At 31.0% G+C, this 10,885-nt stretch overlaps 9 non-coding genes across 9 annotated transcripts; all 9 read right to left on the bottom strand.

Moving 5' to 3' along the window:
- Nucleotides 1-1,841: 1,841 nt before the first annotated feature.
- TRNAY-GUA lies at nucleotides 1,842-1,926 on the bottom strand. Its single transcript is given in 2 exon segments — nucleotides 1,842-1,877; nucleotides 1,890-1,926. It is a non-coding gene; the product is annotated as a tRNA-Tyr (tRNA).
- Nucleotides 1,927-2,828: 902 nt separating this feature from the next.
- On the bottom strand, nucleotides 2,829-2,910 carry TRNAS-AGA. Its single transcript has one exon. It is a non-coding gene; the product is annotated as a tRNA-Ser (tRNA).
- Nucleotides 2,911-4,570: 1,660 nt separating this feature from the next.
- Nucleotides 4,571-4,652, bottom strand: TRNAS-AGA. The gene has a single exon. It is a non-coding gene; the product is annotated as a tRNA-Ser (tRNA).
- Nucleotides 4,653-5,342: 690 nt separating this feature from the next.
- Nucleotides 5,343-5,427, bottom strand: TRNAY-GUA. The gene is given in 2 exon segments: nucleotides 5,343-5,378; nucleotides 5,391-5,427. It is a non-coding gene; the product is annotated as a tRNA-Tyr (tRNA).
- Nucleotides 5,428-5,944: 517 nt separating this feature from the next.
- Nucleotides 5,945-6,026, bottom strand: TRNAS-AGA. The gene has a single exon. It is a non-coding gene; the product is annotated as a tRNA-Ser (tRNA).
- Nucleotides 6,027-6,688: 662 nt separating this feature from the next.
- Nucleotides 6,689-6,773, bottom strand: TRNAY-GUA. The gene is given in 2 exon segments: nucleotides 6,689-6,724; nucleotides 6,737-6,773. It is a non-coding gene; the product is annotated as a tRNA-Tyr (tRNA).
- Nucleotides 6,774-7,644: 871 nt separating this feature from the next.
- Nucleotides 7,645-7,726, bottom strand: TRNAS-AGA. The gene has a single exon. It is a non-coding gene; the product is annotated as a tRNA-Ser (tRNA).
- Nucleotides 7,727-8,382: 656 nt separating this feature from the next.
- Nucleotides 8,383-8,467, bottom strand: TRNAY-GUA. Its single transcript is given in 2 exon segments — nucleotides 8,383-8,418; nucleotides 8,431-8,467. It is a non-coding gene; the product is annotated as a tRNA-Tyr (tRNA).
- Nucleotides 8,468-10,528: 2,061 nt separating this feature from the next.
- Nucleotides 10,529-10,610, bottom strand: TRNAS-AGA. Its single transcript has one exon. It is a non-coding gene; the product is annotated as a tRNA-Ser (tRNA).
- Between the last annotated feature and the right edge of the window lie 275 nt (nucleotides 10,611-10,885).

Below are 10,885 nucleotides of genomic sequence, written 5' to 3'. Positions count from 1 at the left end.
TCATTCTCTTGATGTCTTCTTCTTTCTCTCTAATTTCTCTGAAGAACATCCACAATCTGTGGGTATAATAAGCCTCTTCGAATGGCTTATCTAGAGGAATCCTAAAGACTCTCTTTCGAAAATTTTCCTTTTCCTTTTCATTAGCCCCCCTCTTCAGATGTTTCGCCACTTTTTCCTTTCTTCTCCTTAGAGTTCTTCCAGTAGGAACCCTATCCTCTTCCCTAGGATCTTCTCCATCATCTGAAGGTGTTCTGACGGTCTCTGGTGGGTTTTCTGAAGGTTTGGGTTTGGGCCTAAGTGCATTAAGACGTGCAACATCTATCTTTGGCATCTGCACTCGGTAGGTAATAGATGCTCGTTGATCGATAGGCGCTGGAGATTGTCGATCGATGTCGGCATCTGTTTGTCGATCGATGGCGGTGCCATCGCGTCGACCGATTCTGACGTTATCAGGGTTGGCCGGATGTGGGTGTTTTGCTGCGAACTCCTCGTGAGTCAGAACCCTCACGGCAATGCAGGATGCGGTTGACTCCGTTGGTGTCATCGGTCGATGCTCTGGAGATCCTGTTGATCGATTTGGACTGGGCGACGTCGATCGATGTTCAAATTCTGGCGTCGATCGACACCAATGCGATCCGCCGAAACTCATCAAAATTTCTACTTCAAAATCTCCTTCTTGCAGCTTCTCTTCCTTCACCACTTGCCAAAAATCATCCTAAGTGATGGCATTCACGTGGTGTTTCATCACATCATCCCCAACCCCTCTTGTCGAGGCTTCCTGCCTCTTGACAGCATCTCCTGTCTGCACAACCTGCATCTCCAGTTTCTTCACATGAGTGCTCAAAGTCTCAAACTTTGTGTTCAGGTTGGTGTAGACAGAGTCAATCTTCCCATTGAAGTCCACTGTCATTTGCTGCTGTGTCCCAAGAACCCTATCGTAAGAACCCTGTCAAGCATCTCTTCAATCTTGCTCTCTTGAGACGGCGGCGGTGGCTTCTGGTAGTAGGAACTTCCATAGCTTCTGTTGTTGATGTAGTTGCTGTTGTAGGGTTTCTGGTACTGCGAACTTTGGTTGAAATTACTGTTATTTCCATAGGAATTTCTGTTTCCACCCTGGTTTCCAGAACCTTAGAATCCAGTTACACCAATGAAGTTCACTTCTTCTTCTTCCTCTGCTCTATCCTCTGTGTCTACAACTTCTGCATCTTCAACCAAGCAGACCTGCTTCCTAAGAAGCTTGTGAACACTATCCAGCTTTGCCTTCACCTCATCCATTTGATCATTCCCAAGGATGGTGGCAGACTTTTTCCTCTCAAAATCACTGTTTTGATCGAATAGGCGATCAAAGCTACCCGGCAACGGCGCCATATTTGATACCACTCAAATTACCCTAAGGAGTGATTTATACTCTCTCAAATAAGAGGCCGAGTTGTAGTACTTAGGGATCAAATTCACAGGGAGCTAGGGAACCTAAGAAGTCTAATATGATTTGTTAAGCTAGATGGTTTTAGAGATTTAAATGTAAATTGCAGTTTTATATTGAACAAGTGTTTGTTCAATTGATTGGTTGAGGTTTTGGTGCTTAAAAGGAAATAATTAAACTTATGGTTTTTATTCAGGAAACTTGGGATTATAATCCTACAGATGCCTAATGAGTCGCATTTATGATAATGTAAAGCTCAACTACTTAGTCAACAAGTCTATCAGCTTTCGCAGGTTTAGACTTGTCTATTAACTAGATTTATTAGCTGCATAACGTTCATTTTTTGGCATAATTACACAATTCAGTTTTCTGACACATAACGTCAAAATCAAAATGAAAAATTCTTGACTAAAACATTTCCGACCTACCGGATTCGAACCAGTGACGTAAGGATATTCTGCAACTACTACAGTCCTCCGCTCTACCAACAGAGCTAAGGTCGGATGTATACAACATTTCTTACATGTGTACATTCTACATATAGATTATTGATACACAATAATGTACATATTTTTTGCTCATTTAAATAATTATATTGTTTATGCATAACAAAATAATAAAAAAGCCATAATAAAATACATATTTCCCCGTCCATTGTAGCAGTAGCAAAAAATTAGAAGAAACTATTTCACAAAATCTTGGGGGGACTATTTGAAGTGGTGGTTCAATAGTCCTCGATTTTTATCTGACACTCGATAATCATTTTCCTATAACGAAACTTTTTTTTCTTCAATTTCTATATAAATATAGACAATGTAACGTATACTATGTTCATTCAAAATGGTTGATCTTGGAGAAAAATTAAAAAAATCAAGAAAGTTCGAGAAATTTCCCTAAACTAAAAGAAAAGGATTATAACCACCGGTTATTAATCTTTCTCATTTTTTATAAATATTGTTTAATTTTGAAATAAATTTCCAATTATTTTTAAATCAGTGCACCCTATTTTCTGAAACAAACCTAATTTTGTTATATACTCCTATTGCGGAAGATACATTATAAGACTTGTACATATGCGTAATATTATTAAAATACTCTGAAAAAATAAAATTAACTATAAAAGCAAAATAGTTGTGATGTAATGAATTTCTGCTAAAAATACAGCCCTCCGCTCTACCGACTAAGCTAAAGTTGGCATTGTAATAAGATAGATTATATAAGGACATGATTGTTTGGTTAGTCATTTTTGAGTATAATAGGAAGAACATAAAAATGATTGTTAATTGTTTGTATCTCGAAATTTTTTGTAACATTTTTTAATTTACCTAACTGTAATAAGTAAACTAACATAGGAAAAATAATTAAAAATAGTGGGACTTTCTAAAAAAAAACCGTTTCTCAAAAGTGTGAACGACAGGATTCGAACCTGCGCGGGCAAAAGCCACATGATTTCTAGTCATGCCCGATAACCACCCCGGCACGTTCACTATAATAATTAACTGAAACATTGTTCTATTGTAGATTAATCCTCATAACCCTCTCAATCATTATTTTTGATTTTTTTGGGAGAAGTAGTTGGTTGTAATTAATGGATATTTTAAAATTTTACCAACAGAAGAATGTATCAATAATCTAAAAATTTACTATCTAAACATCCAAACTCTACACATTTCAAAACTTTAATATTTTTTGCTAGGTTTATTCCAGTTGAATACAAATTAAAAACAATTTCTATCTCCAACTTAAGTAAAATGGAAGAAATAATATTTAGGATAGCATGATTGATTATATTAATAAAAATTAAAAGGCAAGTTCATGCAAGAAAATGGCGGAGAACTTCCACTACCCTTAAGACAACATTAAAAACTGATTGGCACATGCGACAATCTTCCAAATTGAATTTTATTTACATTTTACATATTCATTTTGTATTATAGTTTTCGTGTTTGAATATAGATAATAGGCTAACTCTTAGAAATTACTTTTTAATGTTCACTTTAGGACATGCAGTATTGAAAAAATAAGACACCAAAAAGATGAAATTTAGCTGCATAACGTTCAATTTTTGGCATAATTACACAATTCATTTTTCTGACACATAACGTCAAAATCAAAAATGAAAAAGTCTTGACTAAAACCTTTCCGACCTCCCGGATTCGAACCAGTGACCTAAGAATATTCTGCAACTACTACAGTCCTCCGCTCTACCAACCGAGCTAAGGTCGGATGTATACAACATTTCATAAATGTGTACATTCTACATATAGATTATTGATACACAATAATGTACATATTTTTTTCAAATTTAAATAATTATATAGTTTATGCATAACAAAATAATAAAAAAGCCATAATAGAATACATATATCCCAGTCCATTGTAGCAGTAGCAAAAAATTAGAATAAACTAATTCACAAAATCTTGCGGGACTATTTGAACTGGTGGTTCAATAGTCCTCGATTTTTATCTGACACTCGATAATCATTTTTCTATAACAAAACTTTTTTTTTCTTCAATTTTTATATAAACATAGACTATGTAACTTATACTATGTTCATTCAAATTTGTTGATCTTGGAGAAAAAAGTAAAAAATCAAGAAAGTTCGAGAAATTGCATGTAACTAAAAGAAAAGGATTATAACCACAGGTTAGGATTATAACCACAGGTTATAAATCTTTCTCATTTTTTATAAACATTTTTTAATTTTGAAATAAATTTCCAATTATTTTTAAATCAGTGCATCCTATTTTTTGAAACAAACCTAATTTTGTATATACTCCTATTATGGAAGATACATTATAAGACTTGTACATATGCGTAATATTATTAAAATACTCTGAAAAAATAAAATTAACTATAAAAGCAAAATAGTTGCGACCTAAGGAATTTCTGCTAAAAATACAGCCCTCCGCTCTACCAACTGAGTTAAAGTTGGCATTGTAATAAGATAGATTAGATAAGGACATGCTTCTTTGGTTAATCCTTTTTGAGTATAAGAGGAAGAACATAAAAATGATAGTTAATTATTTGTATCCTGAACTGTTTTTTAACATTTTTAATTTACCTAAATGTAATAAGTAAACTATCATAAGAAAAATAATTACAAAATAGTGGTATTCTCTTAAAAAAAAACTGTTTCTCAAAAGCGTGAACGGCAGGATTCGAACCTGCGCGGGCAAAGCCCACATGATTTCTAGTCTTGCCCGATAACCACTCCGGCACGTCCACTTTAATAATTAACTGAATTATTGTTCCATTGTAGATTAATCTACATAACACTCTCAATCATTATTGTTGATTTTTTTTGGGAGAAGTGGACGATTGTGTTTAAAGGATATTTTAAAAATTTACCAACAGAAGAATGTATCAATAGTCTAAAAATTTATTATCTAAACATCCAAACTCTACATATTTCAAAACATTAATCTTTTTTGCTAAATATTTTTTGTTATTCTAGTTGAATACAAATTAACAACAATTTCTATCTCCAACTTAAGTAAAACAACAACTTCTATCTCCAACTTAAGTATAATGGTAGAAATAATATTTAGGATATCATGATTGATTATAATAAACATTAAACGACAATTTAATGCAAGAAAATGGCGGAGAACATCCACTACCCTTAAGACAACATTAAAAACTGATTGGCACATGTGATTATCTTCCAAATTGAATCTTATTTACATTTTACATATTCATTTTGTATTTTAGTTTTCGTGTTTGAATATAGATAATAGGCTAACTCTTAGAAATTACTTTTTAATGTTCACTTTAGCACATTCGGTATTGAAAAAATAAGACACCAAAAAGATGAAATTTAGCTGCATACCGTTCAATTTTTGGCATAATTACACAATTCAGTTTTCTGACACATAACGTCAAAATCCAAAATGAAAAAGTCTTGACTAAAACATTTCCGACCTACCGGATTCGAACCAATGACCTAAGGATATTCTGCAACTACTACAGTCCTCCACTCTACCAACTGAGCTAAGGTCGGATGTATACAACATTTAATACATGTGTACAATATACATATAGATTATTGGTACACAACAATGTATATATTTTTTGCTCATTTAAATAATTATTTAGTTTATGCATAACAAAATAATAAAAAGCCATAATAGAATACATATTTCCCAGTCCATTGTAGCAGTAGCAAAAATATTTGAAGAAACTAATTCACAAAATCTTGCGGGGACTATTTGAAAAGGTGGTTCAATAGTCCTCGATTTTTATCTGACACTCGATAATCATTTTTCTATAACGAAACTTTTTTTTCTTCAATTTTTGTATAAATATAGACAATGCAACTTATACTATGTTCATTCAAAATTGTTGATCTTGGAGAAAAAAATTAAATCAGGGCACCCTATTTTCTGAAACAAACCTAATTTTGTTATATACTTCTATTACGGAATATACATTATAATCCATGTACATAAGCGTAATATTATTAAAATACTCTGAAAAAATAAAATTAACTATAAAAGCAAAACACTTTTTCTCAAAAGCGTGAACGGCAGGATTCGAACCTGCGCGGGCAAAGCCCACATGATTTCTAGTCATGCCCGATAACCACTCCGGCACGTCCACTTTAATAATTAACTGAAATATTGTTCCATTGTAGATTAATCTACATAACACTCTCAATAATTATTGTTGATTTTTTTTGGGAGAAGTAGACAATTGTATTTAAAGGATATTTTAAAAATTTACCAACAGAAGAATGTATCAATAGTCTAAAAATTTATTATCCAAACATCCAAACTCTACATATTTCAAAACAGTAATATTTTTTGCTAGATATTTTTTCTATTCCAGTTGAATACAAATTAACAACAATTTCTATCTCCAACTTAAGTAAAATGGTAGAAATAATATTTAGGATAGCATGATTGATTATATTAATAAACATTAAAAGACAAGTTCATGCAAGAAAATTGCGGAGAACTTCCACTGCCCTTAAGACAACATTAAAAACTGATTGGCACATGTGATTATCTTCCAAATTGAATTTTATTTACATTTTACATATTCATTTTGTATTTTATCTTTCGTGTTTGAATATAGATAATAAGCTAACTCTTAGAAATTACTTTTTAATGTTCACTTTAGCACATTCGGTATTGAAAAAATAAGACACCAAAAAGATGAAATTTAGCTGCATACCGTTAAATTTTTGGCATAATTACACAATTCAGTTTTCTGACACATAACGCCAAAATCCAAAATGAAAAAGTCTTGACTAAAACATTTCCGACCTACCGGATTCGAACCAGTGACCTAAGGATATTCTGCAACTACTACAGTCCTCCGCTCTACCAACTGAGCCAAGGTCGGATGTATACAACAATTCATGCATGTGTAGAATTTACATATAGATTATTGGTACACAATAATGTATATATTTTTTGCTCATTTAAATAATTATTTAGTTTATTCATAACAAAATAATAAAAAAGCCATAATAGAATACATATTTCCCAGTCCATTGTAGCAGTAGCAAAAAATTAGAAGAAACTAATTCACAAAATCTTGCGGGGACTATTTGAACTCGTGGCTCAATAGTCCTCGATTTTTAAAAAAAATTCATCAATTTTTATATAAACATAGATAATGTAACTTATACTATGTTCATTCAAAATTGTTGATCTTAAAGAAAAAAATTAAAAAATCAAGAAAGTTCGAGAAATTTCCCTTAACTACAAGAAAACGATTATAACCACCGGTTATAAATCTTTCTCATTTTTTATAAACATTGTTTAATTTTAAAATAAATTTCCAATTATTTTTAAATCAGTGCACCCTATTTTCTGAAACAAACCTAATTTTGTTATATACTTCTATTATGGAATATACATTATAAGCCATGTACATAAGCGTAATATTATTAAAATTCTCTGAAAAAATAAAATTAACTATAAAAGCAAAATAGTTGCGACCTAGGGAATTTCTGCTAAAAATACAACCCTCCGCTCTACCGACTGAGTTAAAGTCGGCATTGTAATAAGATAGATTAGATAAGGACATGCTTCTTTGGTTAATCCTTTTTGAGTATAAGAGGAAGAAAATAAAAATGATAGTTAATTATTTGTATCTTGAACTGTTTTTTAACATTTTTAATTTACCTAAATGTAATAAGTAAACTATCATAAGAAAAATAATTACAAAATAGTGGTATTTTCTTTAAAAAAAAACTGTTTCTCAAAAGCGTGAACGGCAGGATTCGAACCTGCGCGGGCAAAGCCCACATGATTTCTAGTCATGCCCGATAACCACTCCGGCACGGCCACTTTAATAATTAACTGAAACATTGTTCTATTGTAGATTAATCTACATAACACTCTCAATCATTATTGTTGATTTTTTTTTGGGAGAAGTAGACGATTGTGTTTAAAGGATATTTTAAAAATTTTCCAACAGAAGAATGTATCAATAGTCTAAAAATTTATTATCTAAACATCCAAACTCTACATATTTCAAAACATTAATCTTTTTTGCTAAATATTTTTTGTTATTCTAGTTGAATACAAATTAACAACAATTTCTATCTCCAACTTAAGTAAAATGGTAGAAATTATATTTAGGATAGCATGATTGATTATATTAATAAACATTAAACGACAAGTTCATGCAAGAAAATGGCGGAGAACTTCCACTACCCTTAAGACAACATTAAAAACTGATTGGCACATGTGATTATCTTCCAAATTGAATTTTATTTACATATTCATTTTGCATTTTAGTTTTCGTGTTTGAATATAGATAATAGGCTAACTCTTAGAAATTACTTTTTAATGTTCACTTTAGCACATTCGGTATTGAAAAAATAAGACACCAAAAATATGAAATTTAGCTGCATAACGTTCAATTTTTGGCATAATTACACAATTCAGTTTTCTAACACATAACGTCAAAATCAAAATAAAAAAGTCTTGACTAAAACATTTCCGACCTACCGGATTCGAACCAGTGACCTAAGGATATTCTGCAACTACTACAGTCCTCCGCTCTACCAACTGAGCTAAGGTCGGATGTATACAACATTTCATACATTTGTACATTCTACATATAGATTATTGAGACACAATAATGTACATATTGTTTGCTCATTTAAATAATTATATAGTTTTTGTATAAAAAAATAAAAAACCAACCCATAATATAATACATATTGCCCAGTCCATTGTAGCAGTAGCAAAAACTTAGAAGAAACTAATTCACAAAATCTTGCGGGGACTATTTGAACTCGTGGCTCAATAGTCCTCGATTTTTACCTGACACTCGATAATCATTTTCCTATAAAGAAGGTTTTTATTTCTTCAATTTTTATAAAAACATCGACAATGTAACTTATACTATGTTCATTCAAAACTGTTGATCTTGGAGAAAGATATTGCTAAATCAAGAAAGTTCGAGAAATTTACCTTAACTAAAAAAAGGGATTCAAACCACAGAGTAAAAATCTTTCTAATTTTTTATAAACATTGTTTAATTTTAAAAGAAATTTCTAATTATTTTTAAGTCAGTTCACCCTATTTTATGAAACAAACCTAATTTTGTTATATACTCCTATTACGGAATATACATTATAAGACATGTGCATATGCGTAATATTATTAAAATACTCTGAAAAATAAAATTAGTTATAAAAGAAAAATAATTGCAACCTAAGCAATTTCTGCTTAAGAAAATGCCCTCCGCTCTACCGATTGAGCTAAAGTCGGCATTGTAATAAGATAGATTAGATAATAACATGCTTGTTTGGTTAGTCATTTTTGAGTATAATAGGAAGAACATAAAAATGACTGTTAATCGTTTGTATCTCGAAATGTTTTATAACATTTTTCAATGTACCTAACTGTAATAAGTAAACTAACATAGGAAAAATAATTTCAAATAATGGTACTTTTTAAAAAAAACCATTTCCCAAAGGCGTGAATGGCAGGAATCGAACCTGCCGGGCAAAGCCCACATGATTTCTAGTTAAGCCTTATAACCACTCCGGCACGTCTACTTTAATAATTGACTGAGACATTGTTCTATTGTAGTTTAATCTACATAACGTCAAAATCAAAATGAAAAAGTCTTGACTAAAACATTTCTGACTTACCGGATTCGAACCAGTGACCTAAGGATATTCTGCAACTACTACAGTCTTTCGCTCTACCAACTGAGCTAAGGGCGGATATATACAACATTTCATACATGTGTACATTCTACATATAGATTATTGACACACAATAATGTACATATTTTTTGCTCATTTAAATAATTACATAGTTTATGCATAACAAAATAATGAAAAAGCCATAATATAATACATATTTCCCAGTCCATTGTAGCAGTAGCAAAAAATTAGAAGAAACTAATTCACAAAATCTTGCGGGGACGATTTGAACTGGAGGTTCAATAGTCCTAGATTTTTATCTGACGCTCGATAATCATTTTACTATAACAAAATTTTTTTTCTTCAATTTTTATATAAACATAGACAATGTAACTTATACTATGTTCATTAAAAATTGTTGATCTTGGAGAAAAAAATTAAAAAATCAAGAAAGTTCGAGAAAATTCCCGTAACTAAAAGAAAAGGATTATAACCACCGGTTCTAAATCTTTCTCATTTTTTATAAACATTTTTTTAATTTTGAAATAAATTTCCAATTATTTTTAAATCAGTGCGTCCTATTTTCTGAAACAAACCTAATTTTGTTATATACTCCTATTACGGAAGATACATTATTAGACTTGTACATATGCGTAATATTATTAAAATACTCTGAAAAAATAAAATTAACTATTAAAGCAAAATAGTTGCAACGTAAGGAATTTCTGCTAAAAATACAGCACTCTGCTCTACCGACTGAGCTAAAGTCGGCATTGTAATAAGATAGATTAGATAAGGACATGCTTGTTTGGTTAATCCTTTTTGAGTATAAGAGGAAGAACATAAAAATGATAGTTAATTATTTGTATCTTGAACTGTTTTTTAACATTTTTAATTTACCGTAAATGTAATAAGTAAACTATCATAAGAAAAATAATTACAAAATAGCGGTATTTTCTTCAAAAAAAAAACTGTTTCTCAAAAGCGTGAACGGCATGATTCGAACCTGCGCGGACAAAGCCCACATGATTTCTAGTCATGCCCGATAACCACTCCGGCACGTCCACTTTAATAATTAACTGAAATATTGTTCCATTGTAGATTAATCTACATAACACTCTCAATCATTATTGTTGATTTTTTTCGGGAGAAGTTGACGATAGTATTTAAAGGATATTTTAAAAATTTACCAACAGAAGAATGTATCAATAATCTAAAAATTTATTATCTAAACATCCAAACTCTACATATTTCAAAACATTAATATTTTTTGCTAGATATTTTTTTATTCCAGTTGAATACAAATTAAAAACAATTTCTATCTCCAACTTAAGTAAAATGG

The sequence above is a fragment of the Brassica oleracea genome, chromosome C9 (assembly GCF_000695525.1).
Source record: "Brassica oleracea var. oleracea cultivar TO1000 chromosome C9, BOL, whole genome shotgun sequence".
Lineage (NCBI taxonomy): Eukaryota > Viridiplantae > Streptophyta > Magnoliopsida > Brassicales > Brassicaceae > Brassica > Brassica oleracea.
The sequence above is the reverse complement of the archived record's forward strand: the minus strand, read 5'-3'. Positions and strand labels throughout refer to the sequence as shown.